The following is a 14,666-nucleotide window of genomic DNA, read 5'->3' as shown; positions in this document are numbered from 1 at the left end:
TGGCCGTGTGTTGTATTTTGTATACACCTTTCATACCCATCCCGACGCTCATGCTCCAGAGAGTGCCAGGGCTTCACCAAGCTTTGCCATGACACCGGTGGGACCCTGCAGCCCTGCAGACAGCCCCAGGACCTGAACAGACTAAAAGATTTCAGTTGGAGGGCACCTACAATGACCATCTCATCCAACTGCCTGAGCCCTTCAGGTCTGACCAAAAGTTAAAGCTTGTTCTCAAGACCATTGTCCAGATACCTCTTTAACACTGACAGTCCTGGGGCATTGACTGCTTGTTGAAGTTTGGAGCGGGGTGGAATTTTCTCCATCCCTATTACTAGGAAACTAATGACCAAGTGCTCAGGGCCATTAAATCTTTTGTAAGAGATGAAGGCTGTGGCTGGGCAGGGTGAGGGGAGGAGGTACTCTGGCCATTTGGACCAGCACTTGCTCGTGGGACACTGGAGGTAGCAGAGGGAAGCTACTGCTTGCTTTTGGCTGCGACCACGGGACGTCCAGCTGTGCACAGCCTTCTCCTCCTGGCTTGGTGAGCTCTTGTTTGGGAAACAAGCGCAGGATTCCAACCCTTCTCCCTGCTGCGAGCACGCACCTGCCCGGCTGAGCTTTTGCAGCAGCTTCAGAGGAGTCTGGCTGTTGCTGCCCCTGCTCCGCTCGCTGGAACGCACCGCGGCGTCTGCCGTAACTGCGGAGTTGCTTCCACCTTTGCTGGCTAGCCCAGCTGAGCCAGCCCTGCCGCTCCAGCTCGCTGCTCCGAGCTCTCTGCTGTGTGCTGCCTGACTGCACCGCCCGGCCGCCATTACCAACCAGTGAGCCAGACCTGACCCTGCGCCACAGCGCCACCTGCAGCTGCTCGTGAGTCATCGCGCCTGCCCTGCCCGGCCGGGAGCTCAACAGCGCCCCTGCTGGCTGTGACTGTAACTGCACCAAACGGGAAAGTGCTTGGCAGCCCAGGGGCATCTGTCACCGGGTTTCTGGGTTTTGTTTGTTTTACTGTTGTTGTTGCTTGTTTACTCTGTTATAGATACTAGTAAAGAACTGTTATTCCTTTCCTCATGTCTTTGACTGAAAGCCCTTGATTCTAAAGTTATAATAGTTCAGAGTGAAGGGGGTTCATATTCTCTATTCTAAGGCAGGTTCCCACCTCCCTTAACAGACACCTGTCTTTTAAACCAAGACAGTCCCACAGGCATCCCACACTTGCACATCTCCCCAGCTGCCAGCACAGCCCCTCTGTCCCAAGATCTGAAGGCCCCCAGCCATTGCACATCATGTGCAATGTGTATTGTGCATGTGTATTATGCATGTGTATTGTGCATGTGCAATGTGATGTGCAATACACATCAGCAATGTGTATTGCACATCAGTATTGGGCGTCACTTGTTGCTCTCGGGTTTTATCCCTCTGTCTCCATTTCATGGCTATTCTTAGTATTGGTTTGATTATTGTTGGTAGGGTTCTTTTGTGTTTTTTTGGTTTTTTTGATTGTTCAACTGTTCTTATCTTAGCCCATGAGGTTTATCTTTTCTTTCTGATTCTCCTTCCTGCCAGGGGCAGGATGGAGTTGAGTGAGGAGCAGCTGCGTGGTACTTAGTTGCCACCTGGGGCTTAACCATGACAGAGGCTCAGTGTCACAACACAGACCCTTCCATATGTCCAAACACGGGGCTGATAGATCAGCAGGCAGAGTGAGGCTAGAGACAAATTCCCTTTCCATGAGTGCCCCCAGTCTTTAAAAGCAAGGATTGCAAATGACATTGGATTTATTAGCTAATACCTATGCTTTGAATTACACTTGAAAACAAGCTGGCAACCAGAGCATTTTAAGACCATCGTTTCCTCTCTGCAAAGGAGAGGAAAGGATGGTCTTAAATCATCTCATCTCACATCATCTGACAGTGATGTGTCAGCCATAGGGCAAATAAATGTTGGCATAGCGCATCCTGAAACAATTGACTATAGCTGTACTAACTGCATTCCTGTACTGTGTCCCCCACAGAATGGAAGTGCAATCCCATAAATTGGGCCCCACAATTTAAAAAGGATGTGAAGGTCCTTGAATGCACCAGAGGAGGGGAACCAAGCTGGTGAAGGGTTGGATGGCATGCTTGGATGGCATGCTCTCTAGGAGCAGCTGAGGATTCTGGACTTGTCTCCTTCAGAGACTGAGAGATGCCATTGAGATTCTCTGCAGCTTCCTGAGGAAGGGATGTGAAGAGGGAGATGCTGAGCTCTTCTTCCTGGGATCCAGGGGCAGCACTCCTGGGAATGGTTCAAAGTTATTCCAGGGAAAGTTCAAACTACACATTAGAGAGCATTTCCTTATCAAGAAGGTGGTCAAACCCTGGAATGAGCTTCCCTGAGAAGCAGTGTCTTGGTTTGAAAGACAGGTGTCTGTTAAGGGAGGTGGGAACCTGCCTTAGAATAGAGAATATGAACCCCCTTTACTCTGAACTATTATAACTTTAGAATCAAGGGCTTTCAGTCAAAGACATGAGGAAAGGAATAACAGTTCTTTACTAGTATCTATAACAGAGTAAACAAGCAACAACAACAGTAAAACAAACAAAACCCAGAAACCCGGTGACAGATGCCCCTGGGCTGCCAAGCACTTTCCCGTTTGGTGCAGTTACAGTCACAGCCAGCAGGGGCGCTGTTGAGCTCCCGGCCGGGCAGGGCAGGCGCGATGACTCACGAGCAGCTGCAGGTGGCGCTGTGGCGCAGGGTCAGGTCTGGCTCACTGGTTGGTAATGGCGGCCGGGCGGTGCAGTCAGGCAGCACACAGCAAAGAGCTCGGAGCAGCGAGCTGGAGCGGCAGGGCTGGCTCAGCTGGGCTAGCCAGCAAAGGTGGAAGCAACTCCGCAGTTACGGCAGACGCCGCGGTGCGTTTTGACAAGCGGGTGTTGGGACAGCGACAGCTGTGCTCCTCTGCAGTTGTTGCAAACCGCAGCCAAGGAAGTGCGCACTCGCAGCGGGGAGAAGGGTTGGAATCCCACGCCCTTTCCTTAACAAGGGCTCACCAAGCCAGGAGGAGAAGGCTGTGCACAGCTGGACGTCCCGTGGTCGCAGCCAAAAGCAAGCAGCAGCTTCCCTCTGACCCCTCCAGTGCCCAGCCAGCAAGTGAGATCCCCAATGGCCAGAGTACCTCCTCCCCTCACCACACCCAGCCACAGCCTTTGTCTCTTACAAAAGATTTAATGGCCCTGAGCACTTGGTCATTAGTTTCCTAGTAACAGGGATGGAGAAAATTCCACTCCCCCAGCCTTCAACATAGTGGCAGCAATGCCCAGCACTCCCAAGTCCTTCAGTTTAAAGCCCAGCTGTCCTAGGTGTCCAGCCTGCTGCCAAAGGTTCCCTGGCCTGTTCTAGACATGTGGATCCCATCCCTCGCTAACAGGTTGTAGTCATTGAAGAATGTCATCATAAAAGTCCAAACCTTCATGATGGCACTGATTTAAGGGGGGCTAGAATTTACTGATTTAGGAGAACTAGAAGCTGGATAATATTTTTTTTAACTGATTTGGAAGGCCAGAGGTTGGATAATGATTTACTAAGAAGTGCCTGCTGAAGATAATGTATCATTTTCTTAATGATTTACTGGCTACGTAGTAACAGGGAGGATACAGAGAAGAAAGCCAAAGAATTGAGAAAAACTACTGCGTGTGACTGAACATCCTGCTCTCGGACCTCAGAACTGGTACAAGTAAGTTCTAAGGTTTGGATTTGAAACAAGGACCAAGAGAGCGTGTGTAAGGAGATAAGGTGAAGAGTTCATCTCGAGGAACACTCCGATTACTTTCTCCCACCTCCACAGCCTCAATTAATTAAGTGACATTGCACTTGCGCCAGCATATTTAAATGAACTTTGAACTCATTATAATACAAAGCAGGGATAGGTAATGAATATGTATAGGGGCACTGTGTAACTTTATGCATATGTAATCTGTAACCTGATATAAACCTAGTGAAGTGCTGCTGAGGTGTGCATGCTTTTGGAGGGGCTACCCCCCATGCACCCCAGCTGGAATAAACACATACCTACTTCATAACTATTTGAGTTGTGGAGCCAACCTGCGCCTCAGGCACCGACCATGAAGTCAGAAGTTGATTTGCATTATACATCTATTCCTGGCTATCCCCTTTCCTCTTGCTGGTAAAATGGAGGAAAAGATCACTCGAACACCAATATTTTTCACTTGCATCCCCAAGGCTTTGCAATCTTCCTTGATTCTGCCCAGGTTCTGGCTTGTGTGTCATTTGTGCCACATGGAAGAGAAGCAGTGGAGAGCAGTCTGTGCCCTTGAGAGGTGGTGGCACCCTCTCAGCAATATCTCAGACCTCAGCTGCCAGAAGGTGGGATACCTCTCATGACACCCTGCTGATTAATGCCTCTGGGCCCCTTAACAGAGTCACCCACTGTGAGCACTCACCATTTCTTTTACAGTGTCCCCTGTGTGCTGCTGATCAGCGACACTGGTACAGTTTCTCCTTGCAAACCTTGCTCATGTGTGTCTAAAGCTCTTAAAGTGCTGATTCTGGGTCTGGTGTGATGCTGGAGGGTTGAGACTGAAGCATGGTCCTGCTTTTGTTGGGTCACCAGTTCTGAGATGCCTTGTTCTCAGCAGTGCCTGCCAGATGAACATGGTTCTGAAACCACTGTCTGCATCCATCTCAGCTCCTCTAATACTGCACAGCCTTTTAACTATTTCCTGTTCCTGACATAACAGATGGTCACACCTTATGAAGGTATTTACCTTTTCTTCTGGAGAAGGGTCTGGACCTTTCAGTACCCACCACCTATACTGAAGTCTCCTTCCTTACCATTTCTGTTCAGGTGAAGCCTTCCCTTGGGAAGGTCCATGCCTGCTGGACACCAGTTGGCTGAAGGATCTGGTGTGAAAGCATGTCTGAGAAAGCAGGCACTGCTCTCCTCCCCTTGCAAGGAGCAGCTTCCCCTACAGCAAAATAATCTGGAGTTGCCCATCTCACAGTGCTGGATATCAGCAGGTCACAGGTGAGCTCATCCTCAGGGTTTGTGCTGCTGGCAGGTGTAGGGACAAGAACTGCCATGGACCTCCCCTGCTGACATGACTTCATCAGCTCCAGCAGGATGCAGTGAACCTTTTTTTCCAAAGTGCATGCAAATCCCACAGGCTAAAAGGAGCAGGAGACATTGCTCAGAGACAGCCTTAGTGCTGACACACATACAGAAAAATCCCACCAAAGTAACTTTATTGTGTACATTTCAAAAGCAATTCCTGTTGCAGGAACAGCTTTTCAGTGGAAGCTGTGTACAACAGGGAGAAGGCAAGGAGGAGAGGTGACAGACAGGAATTGCAATTGAAGAAATTCTGACCAAAGAGAAAGGGTTGGTTCTGACCTTTGACAGAGATGCAGCATTGGACAGAGGTCCAGAGATCTCTGCCCCTGGAGGCCCTACACAACTCAGCTGAACAAGGTCCAAAGACACTGTATGCAGTCCTGAGGTTAGCCCTGCTCTGAGCAGCTGCTTGCCACAGAAATCTCCACAGGTTCCTTCTAACCTCAATCCTTCTGTGAGTATGAACTCCTCAAGATCCCGAAAAAGTCCTGGTCTTACTCCATCCCCTTCATCAGGGACATAATCTGAATGATGCCCAAGGACCCAGACAGAACCAGGGGTGGACATTTTCCCTCTCAGATAATGCCAGTGGAAACATGAAGATAGGAATCCCTTTATCAACACTGAAAAATGCCACCTGTCCCTCTTCATAGTCCAGACAGACCCGGATCTGACTGGACGTTCCGATTTCAGGAAGGGGAGTGCAATCAGGAGAGGTGCAAGCTTCCAACAGCCATGCCTGTGTCCCCACTGCGCAGATGCCTTCTTCTAGTTTACCATTCTGGTCAATAACAACATCCTTTCTCACATCTGCTCTAGAGACCCCCACAGCCCATCTTCCTAAACCACACTCCACATTCACCTCCCAGTAGTATCTCCCTGAGCTGAAGCTGTTGCGGCCCAACACGCAGTGCCAACATTTAGATCTCTGATCAAAGTTGGGAATGCCCTCTCGGCAACAAGTACAGACACTTTTGCCATTGTCACACACGACAAGGTCACAGTGGGCTGTGCCTGGATCCAGAACCACATTCACTGCAGGAGAGATGGAACCATCACATCAGGGCAGAGCTCACCCCAGAAGAGATCTTGGCTGGGGCTGCCTAAGGAATAAGCAGGGTGGGAGCAAGAGCTGGCAGACAGTGGCATGGGAAGGTGCACAAGGTCACAATGTTGGTGCAAGGAACAGAAAATTAAGCAGAGAGGACACTGAGCAGAGAGGGAGGAGGACTGTCAGCAGACCTTCAGGCTGAAGATCCCATGTGTGTGAAATGTGGGGACACCACAGCTCTCTGAGGACCAGTACTCTCCAGATTTGCCTGAAACTGGGGCATGCACCAAACGAGCAAGGAGTTTGGGTGTTACACTGCCTCTGCTAAAGGGAGGCTCAGCCGGAGTATCCCTGTTCCCACCAGCAACACTGTGGGAGGGGAATTGCCAGGAAGGGAGAATAAAGCAGGGAAAATGATTCAGCACACTGAAAGACCAAACCTTAATCACCTTTTTCTAAAGGCATTGTATATCTTCTCCATGCTTTAAGAAAAAAAAAGCCACAAAAAACCACAGGTGAGAGGTAATCGAACACACTTGTACTGGATTAGCTCAGGGTAATGATACACTAGTGTAGCTGCTCATTTTCTGTGTTGTTGTTATCTTTGTGAAAGTCATCTCACAGCAAGTTGCTTCAAAATTTCAGCATCTGACTACGTGAAGGGGCTCCATCCATTTTCTACAAATACAACCACGCTGCCAGTCCTGATTTGGACATACATTTATGGTCAGTTTGTACTTTGAAAACTGAAGGAATTTTCTTCTGAGTGTAGAATAATTACAGGGAAGGGCCTAAACCCACACAGAGACCAATGGAAAGTAACGTTTCTGAAACAAGTTCTGTGTTTGCTACCTCTTCCGTTCCCAAAACGAAAACCAAAACCAGGGAACACACGTAAAACCCAGATGACACAAAGGCCCAACCGAGAAGTCTCCCACATAGGAATGATACTCACCGAGATCCTTGGCTTTCTTCTCTGCAAAAGAAGATAAACCAGCACAAGTGGGTTGTGAGATATTGATTTGCATATACCCTGTGTCCCCTCTCCTGTAACTGCCTGCATGTGCCCCTGGGCAGGTTTCTGCCACAGCTCGGCCATGCAAAGCCCTGTCCCACCCCAACCTGGAGCTCTGCTCTGCCAGTGGTGGTGCAGCTTGTCCTGCTCAAATCTGGAGCAGGAAATACTCTCCCAGGGGAGAGACCTCCAAGCGGACAGCCTTAGTGCACTCCCACCCTGCCAGCACCAGCACTGCCACCATGTGTTCCCAGCCCCAGACATCCTCTCCAGTCATCTCTAATGACTGATTCTCAAATTCATTCTTCTTCCCCGCCAACTCCTACCACTTTTCTGGTTTACTTTACACTTTAAAAGTGAAAAACTCAGCCAAACCCACCACCCTACAGAAAATCGGCAAATAATTCTTTGTAAGAAAGAGAAGGAGACTCACTGATTTCTGCATTGCAGTCCCCTGAACAAGGAACACAAACACACACGAGTTACTGTGTGGCACAGTCCCTTTCCCAGGAACCCCACCCTGCTAAAGGACCACACAGGTCAGGATAGGCTGCGATGGAGGGGCACATGCGCAGGTTTGTGCTCAGATTACAAGGACAGATGACCTGTATTTAGTTTCCCCCCATCATTTTTTTGCCCCTTCACTGGCACAAATTTACCAAGAGTTCATTTTTAATAGCCAAAGCTATTAAATTCCAGAATTTCCATATTCCTTGGAAATTCTATGAGCAATTAAACAAACAAGCCAACTTTCTTGCTCTTTGTCTTAGGTTACATGTAAGGTTTAACCAAAAATATGTATTCTATTACCATCTTCATAAACTGTTAAAAACCAGGTGGGGCAGTGGTGTTTATCTTCAGCATGACCCAGCCCTGATAATACCCTCGGGAGGGCTATCTCTGCTGATGGGTCATGAAGGTCTCTGGGAATGACTCATAAGATTACATCAACCCATTGTGAGATGACCCGCCCAGAGGGGAGGAACTGAACATTCCTACCTGCATATAAGGTGAGACTCTGCAACTCTGGGGCACAACTTCCACTGGATTCCCAGAGAAGAAGAGCTTGAGAGTCACCACTGGACCTCCAGAGACTGACCAGACCTTTCTGCAGGATCACAACTTCAACACACCACATCCATCATTCCAACAGCACTGCAGCTACCGTTTAACTGAACTGCTAGCACCACCCTGATTAACAGGGTGGCAGGTTGTATTCTGACTTTGTCAGCTTAAACCTTTTTTTCTGTATTGCCTTGTTATAAATACTAGTAAAGAACTGTTGTTCCTTTTCCCATATCTTTGCCTGATAGCACTTGATTTCAAAGTTACAATAATTCGGAGGGAAGGGGGGGTCATAATCTCTATTATAAGGGAGGTTCCCACCTTCCTTGGCAGACACCTGTCTGTGGCTAGCACAAGTCTTTCTCATGAGAATTCTTTTTGTGTTTTATAAATAAAGATAAAGTTTGGATGTTATTAAAACAGTGTCCCAAGATCTGGACGGTGCAGGCCTGGCCAATCAGGCCTAGGGGGAGGTTTCTGACTGACCAATCTAGGTGACCTTTGAAAACTCTATATATATGATGAAATCAAAACAATAAAGGTCTTTCCTTCTTGCCACTGAGAACTGGGTTCTTTACTCTGCTAGCGGCTCAACAGCGACACCTGTCTTTCAAACCAGGACACTCGTCAAGCAAGTTTGGTTTTTTTAAATTTCTTAGTGATCAAACAATCTATATTTGTATAGGAAATTTCTTAAAAGTTCAAGTTTCTGTAATCTTCCCTTAAAGAAAAATAACCGTTCAGAACTATTTCAATACTTAAATTAAAGGAGTGCCAGAAAACATTGACAACCACCCAGGGAAAAATTCCTGGTGACTGTTCTGGGTGAATTTTGCATGATTACAAGGCCAGGAGAGGGCAAAGGAAAGTATCTGCCTAAAAGGAACATTTAGACAGAATGGGAATATGGATGCAAAAGCCTGGAAGTTTTCACAGAGGATTTCGCCATGGAGACAGGGATTGAGACTTACACAGTGCTTCCGCTTGTGTTGCTGCAAAACAAAACCAGATCAGAGAGTCACCACCAAACTGGTGCCTTTTTCTCACAACAGACTTTTTGGGTTGGGGCGGAGGCTGAAATTGCTCATGAGATAAAAGCTTCAGCTCAGGAGCTCCTAAGGACTTTTCTTCTCACGACTTTGGGGTCTTGGCCACCCTCCCTGACCCCACTGTAGGGCTGAGATCAGAACCACCCTGCTGGAGGCCTGAGCTCTGGCTCCAGTTCCCAGGCAGCAGTGAAGGGGCAGGTTTGCCTCAACAAGAGAGGAGCATGGGGTTAGATGTCACCTGTGGAGCTACATGACTGCCCTGTGCCTGAGCTCTGCAGTGCTGGGAAAAACTGAGGCCCCTGAAAAATGAAATGTTCTACCTCAAAGCATCCTCTGGCCTTGAGAAGGAAGAACTTTGACAGCACTTTGATAAGCAAAGCTCAGTGTTGGTACACCTGTTCACACTTTGTTTGGTTCTGCAATGATTCTCCTTAAAATTGCAACATCAATTCATTCAAATTAATTGCATAATTGTATGTAGCCAAACTATTTCCATCCCAGATATTCCCCAGAAATGTGACCCATGAGTTATTCCATTTGAAAAATTTTCCAGTTTCTGGAAAATGGAAAGTAAAACGTACCTATTTCTTTCTGATACGTTCCTGTGAAGAAAATGAAAGGAATAAGGGAGTGTCTTTACAAACAAATGGCTGGTAAAGACCTGAGTCTGCTGGTAAGATAACATGGATACTAAGAGATAGAAGAAGCAATGGGTAGGATTTCCATAGGAATTTCCCTAATTAGACTTACCCAAAACTGTGTTAATAAACTACAAGAACAGAGATACAAGAAGAAGAAGAAAAGGGGAATGTATATTGGGGATGTCTGTATTATGGGGGGATGTATATTAATTAGGTGTTCCGGGAAATCTGTACCTCTCGAGTACCTCAGCCAATGGGGAAAGAGAGAGGGAATCTGCGGCTGGGAAATTAGGATAAAAGAGGCTGCACCCTCTATCAATTTGAGAGACCCCATGGGAAATGCCCATGACCTCTCCCTTTATTCATGAATAAAGTTACAGGACTCCTCTGTCTCCTTTTTGGACATAAACCTCTGGCGTTCGTGGATTAATTTTCCTGACAAAAAGAAAGAAATCAAATATTTTTTCCAACAAGCACTGATTAACCCCCAGCAGGAGTTACAGTCACTCACATGGCAGCAGGGTCGGGATGTGTCTCAGTGCTCACACAACCCACCAGCCCCATCTCCCCCAAGTAAGAAAGAGAGGATTTCAGTTTCCTTCATTCCTCTGCATCAAGTCCCATTATCGTTAGAAGGAAAGGAGACCCTGACAGGCCACCCAAAAGTGTCAGGGTTTCTTGGCAGGGCAAGGCAAATTACTGCTGTATTTCTGTTCTGGGGTGGAGGAATGAATGATGTGGCTTTAATGCTGACTTCCTTCCTTGGCCTTCTTGCTGGAGAAGAAACTTTTCTTTTCCTGACAGAATCTAAGTCCCTGGGTCTTTAAGTTTCCTGGCACCAAATGTGTGCCCCAGACACCGGGGCAAGACTCTGATTCCATCCAGGTGTTTCTCAACCCCCTACATCTGTCAGGACCAGATATCTGCCCAGCCCCTTCCTCAGCCCCTGACCCAGGATGGTACCTTTCACTTACAACAGATAAACAGTGATACAAAGGAAAGCGGCCAGTACCACACCCGTGGCAATCATCCAAGGATGGGCATCATGGAAAAAAGGATCTGAAAAATAAATCCCCAAAGGGGAGGTTACTCTGAGAGTAGCAATGGCAAGGAGATTATTTCTGTTTCGTACATGGTCATTCCATCTGAATCCCATTGAGGATGAAAATCAGCTCATCACTATACTCCAAAAACTGGCAAAAAAATGACAGAAAGTACCCCCACATTTTGACAATTAAGCACTTTGAGGCTGATGACATTTTGTCTGCACTGTTGGGGATTTTCAAAGGAAAGATGGATTTCTGACCACATTATTTCTAGTTACATCATAGTTTCTTCTCCTTTGGAAAAAAACAAATATTATATTTCATTAGTCAACAGATGATCAGAAATAGGGTAATATGTACATCCACAGCAACACTCCAATGCAGAGCAGTATCACCAGGAGAAATGTAACAACTCCACATGAAAATAAAGCCTCCAGGACTTGTCCATTCCCAAAGTACAAGAGAAACAAAATAGAATGGAAAAGCATGTGCTGCTGCAGTGCATTTTGGTGTATGGTTAGTCCAGTTCACCATTGCATCTCTGCCCTGATAACTATATCAGCCCCAGCCCCAAATCAAGCATCCAGTGAAAAAGGAGCTTTTCTGGGAGACAAGGGAAAGTTAAAAATACATTCAATATCTGCAGGTGCTAAAATGAGACACAAGGATTTATTTCAGGATTACTGAACCTGTAGGACAGGATTTCACGGCAGGGGAGACTAAGGGCATAGTTTGGTTTTTCCCTTTTTCATTTAGTTCCAGTGTTTATTTCAGCCAGGTGTCTGTAGAAACTCTGCCACAATGAGGGGTGTCCCTTCCACCCCAACCTACAGCTCCTGACAGAAGTTGTGGATTTAGGAGCATACTTGCACAAACCCTGGTGAAAGCCACAGCTGTTTGCACACAGAAATGGAAATGGAATGGGAATGGCCTTTCTGTGCTGAGCACACAGCTGGGCAGATGCCCCAGGGGTGCTCTGATGGGCACAGCTCCCCAGGCACATCAGTGGGGCGATGCCCTGTCCTTGGCTCACCTGATAGGAAAAGGGCTGATCCCTGCCCTGCTCTATGCAGGACATGCTGCACCGAGCAGGAGAGTTCCTGGGTCACACCTCTGGTAAGGATGATGCTGCTCTCCACTGCAGAGCCCATTCTCATCCAGGGTAGTGTCTTCTTGGTGGGGTGGGAGCTGCTGCCCATGGAGGTCTTGCCACAGCACCCGGGGCCTTGGGTACTAGCCAGCTGAGCGACAGGACACCCGGATCCCCCCGGCCTCGTAGCACTCCGGTGTGACGAGCAGGGCAGAGCCGCTGGCTGCAGGAACAAAGAGACCCTGGGTGAGCTTGAGGGGTGTTGGATATTGAGGGGATATACAGTAGTCTGGCTGTTTCTCTCCCTGATGAGGATAAACTTTGACACAGACAAACCAAAGAGTTTTTTCCAACAAGTGTCACCTGGAGTCAGGACATTTCTTGCAATCTCATTTGCATAACAGGTGTGGATATTAAAACACAAATGCATTAACCATAACACTCTTCCTTTATTACCCAATACCTAATCTTTTTCTTACACCTGTCATTCGCCCCAATTGAGCCTGGAGACACTTCAGAGACCAAGTCAGAGAAGTGGGTATTTGCTTTATTTGATGCACCGGATGTGTGGGAATTGTTTCCACCAAACACACACACCTCAGTACTTCCAAAGGCACAGTGTTATAGGTAAAATTCATGAATATTTATTACATTCCTCAGGATAGGAATGGTTATACAAATTACTTCTCATAAGTCATTAATATTACTAGCAATTTCTTGTGCTCCATGGCAAAAGGATTCCTTTTGCCCCCTTTTATCTTGATAAGATTAAGGGAATCCACAAGGCCAGAACTGACGGGCGCCATGCTGGTGGAAGGGGCAAAAGCTCAAAGAAACAAGAATGGTTGAAGTGCAAATAGATTTGGGTTTTCTATTGGACCACTCCTTTCTCATGCCCCCTTTTATCTTGATAAGATTAAGAGAATCCACAAGGCCAGAACTGTTATCAGCCTTCGGCCCTGGACAGGCGCTGTGCTGGTGGAAGGGGCAAAAGATCAAAGAAAGAATAGATTTGGGTTATCTATTTGACCACTCCTTTCTCACCTGCTTATATGCAAGAACACAGCAAGAACACTTCTGAAGGAGGAAGCATATCTCATGAGCTCCTTATGGCCACTCGGTGGGTAATTTCACCTCTCTGAGACATTCTTGGTATCTTCAAACACAGAACTTAAGAAAACCCTATTTCCAAAGCAGCCACCTGAAACTGCTTCTGGGCAGGATGTCGGAAAAAGAGCATTGGCTACAAGCAAGTAAATTAGAGGTACCAGGTACACAAACTACAAACTGTTACCCTGAGCTCTACCACAGCCTCGTCATAACCTGAGGCATGTTGAACAAAGCAGGTGTAATTCCCTCTGTCAGAAAGCTGGATGTGGAAAATGTTCAAATCTGCTCTGCCCTGGGCAAGACCATCCTTCGGCAGCTCGGTGCGCCCTCGGTATTGAAGCATCTGCACCCTGTACTGGTCCTGGCCCCCCTTGTAGTGACGCACAAAAGGTAAGAAATGCTGCCAAAACCAGGTCACCTCCACATCCTGTGTATGCTGCTCTGGGAAGAAGCTGCAGTGGAGCATCGCATTCTCGCCTTGGCCACGGTGATGGAGTTGGAGGGTCCCCTCATGTTGAGTGGAGCTGAGACAAACACCCAGAGGAAGAAGAAAGAGCCGTGAGTTTGCTGTGGTACCTGATGTCAGGCACAGCAGATACTGCTCGACACGGTTCGTGTGCTGCCAGGCCAGGCCATCACACTGGCAGCATCCCCATCCCCCCTTGGGGCAGACAAGGTGCTGAGGGGAGCTGGTGGAGGGACCCTGCCCTGAAGCATGGGCAGTGGGCTGGGGCAAGGCCTCTGCCCTCTGCCTCCCTGTTCTGCGCTGCCAGGAGGGTTCTTCAAACCCCTAGTTCTCAAGGGGACAAGCATTGCCCACATGGCTCAGGGCAGACAGAAAGCACGACAAGGAATGATGGAAGTGGCTGGAAGGTTTCTGGGTCGTTGGCTGGAGCAATCAACAACTTGACTACAAATATAATTCAAATATCCTTATCTCTTCTCATCCTTTAAAAAGATCTATTAAAAAAGTAGAAACATCTCAGGTGCTCTTGGCACCTTGAAAATTTAAAAGAAAAAGGTTTATAATAAACTGGCCACTCAGCTCACCAAAAAGTGGTTGTGGTTAAAGAGAAATGAAAGCAAACTAACATTTTTGACAGGATCACTTTTGATTTAAGTGCTCTGCTGCATCCTTTGCCAGGGCTGCCTTGAAGAGGGGGCCTCAGGTCAGCAACACAACAAAGCTCAGACTAAGTTCGTTGTTGCTGGGTTTTTCCTTTATTGATCTGGTTTTCCAAAGGGTCCAACACACCCTGGACACAGCACAATAAATGGGAATGTGCAGGAAACAGGGAAAGCAGGGATGGAAATGGCAGCAAATTATAATCAATTCTTTGGCATCATCTAATCCTCACTCAAGTTCAATGAGGTTGTGCCAACGCCTGTGCTGACATGGCCAGAGGGATGCACCAGGATCCAGAGGGATGCTAGCACTCTCAGAAGTGGAGAAGGTGTATGGAAAGGGCCTGACCCTGCTCTGCAC

General features: G+C 47.6%; 1 pseudogene; it reads right to left on the bottom strand.

The window, feature by feature from the left end:
* Positions 1-3,624: 3,624 nt before the first annotated feature.
* On the bottom strand, positions 3,625-14,666 carry LOC146426354 (butyrophilin subfamily 1 member A1-like; annotated as a pseudogene).

This window comes from Lichenostomus cassidix, chromosome 28, assembly GCF_008360975.1.
Source record: "Lichenostomus cassidix isolate B80296 chromosome 28, HeHo_3.0, whole genome shotgun sequence".
Lineage (NCBI taxonomy): Eukaryota > Metazoa > Chordata > Aves > Passeriformes > Meliphagidae > Lichenostomus > Lichenostomus cassidix.
This window is presented reverse-complemented; position numbering and strand designations above follow the sequence as displayed.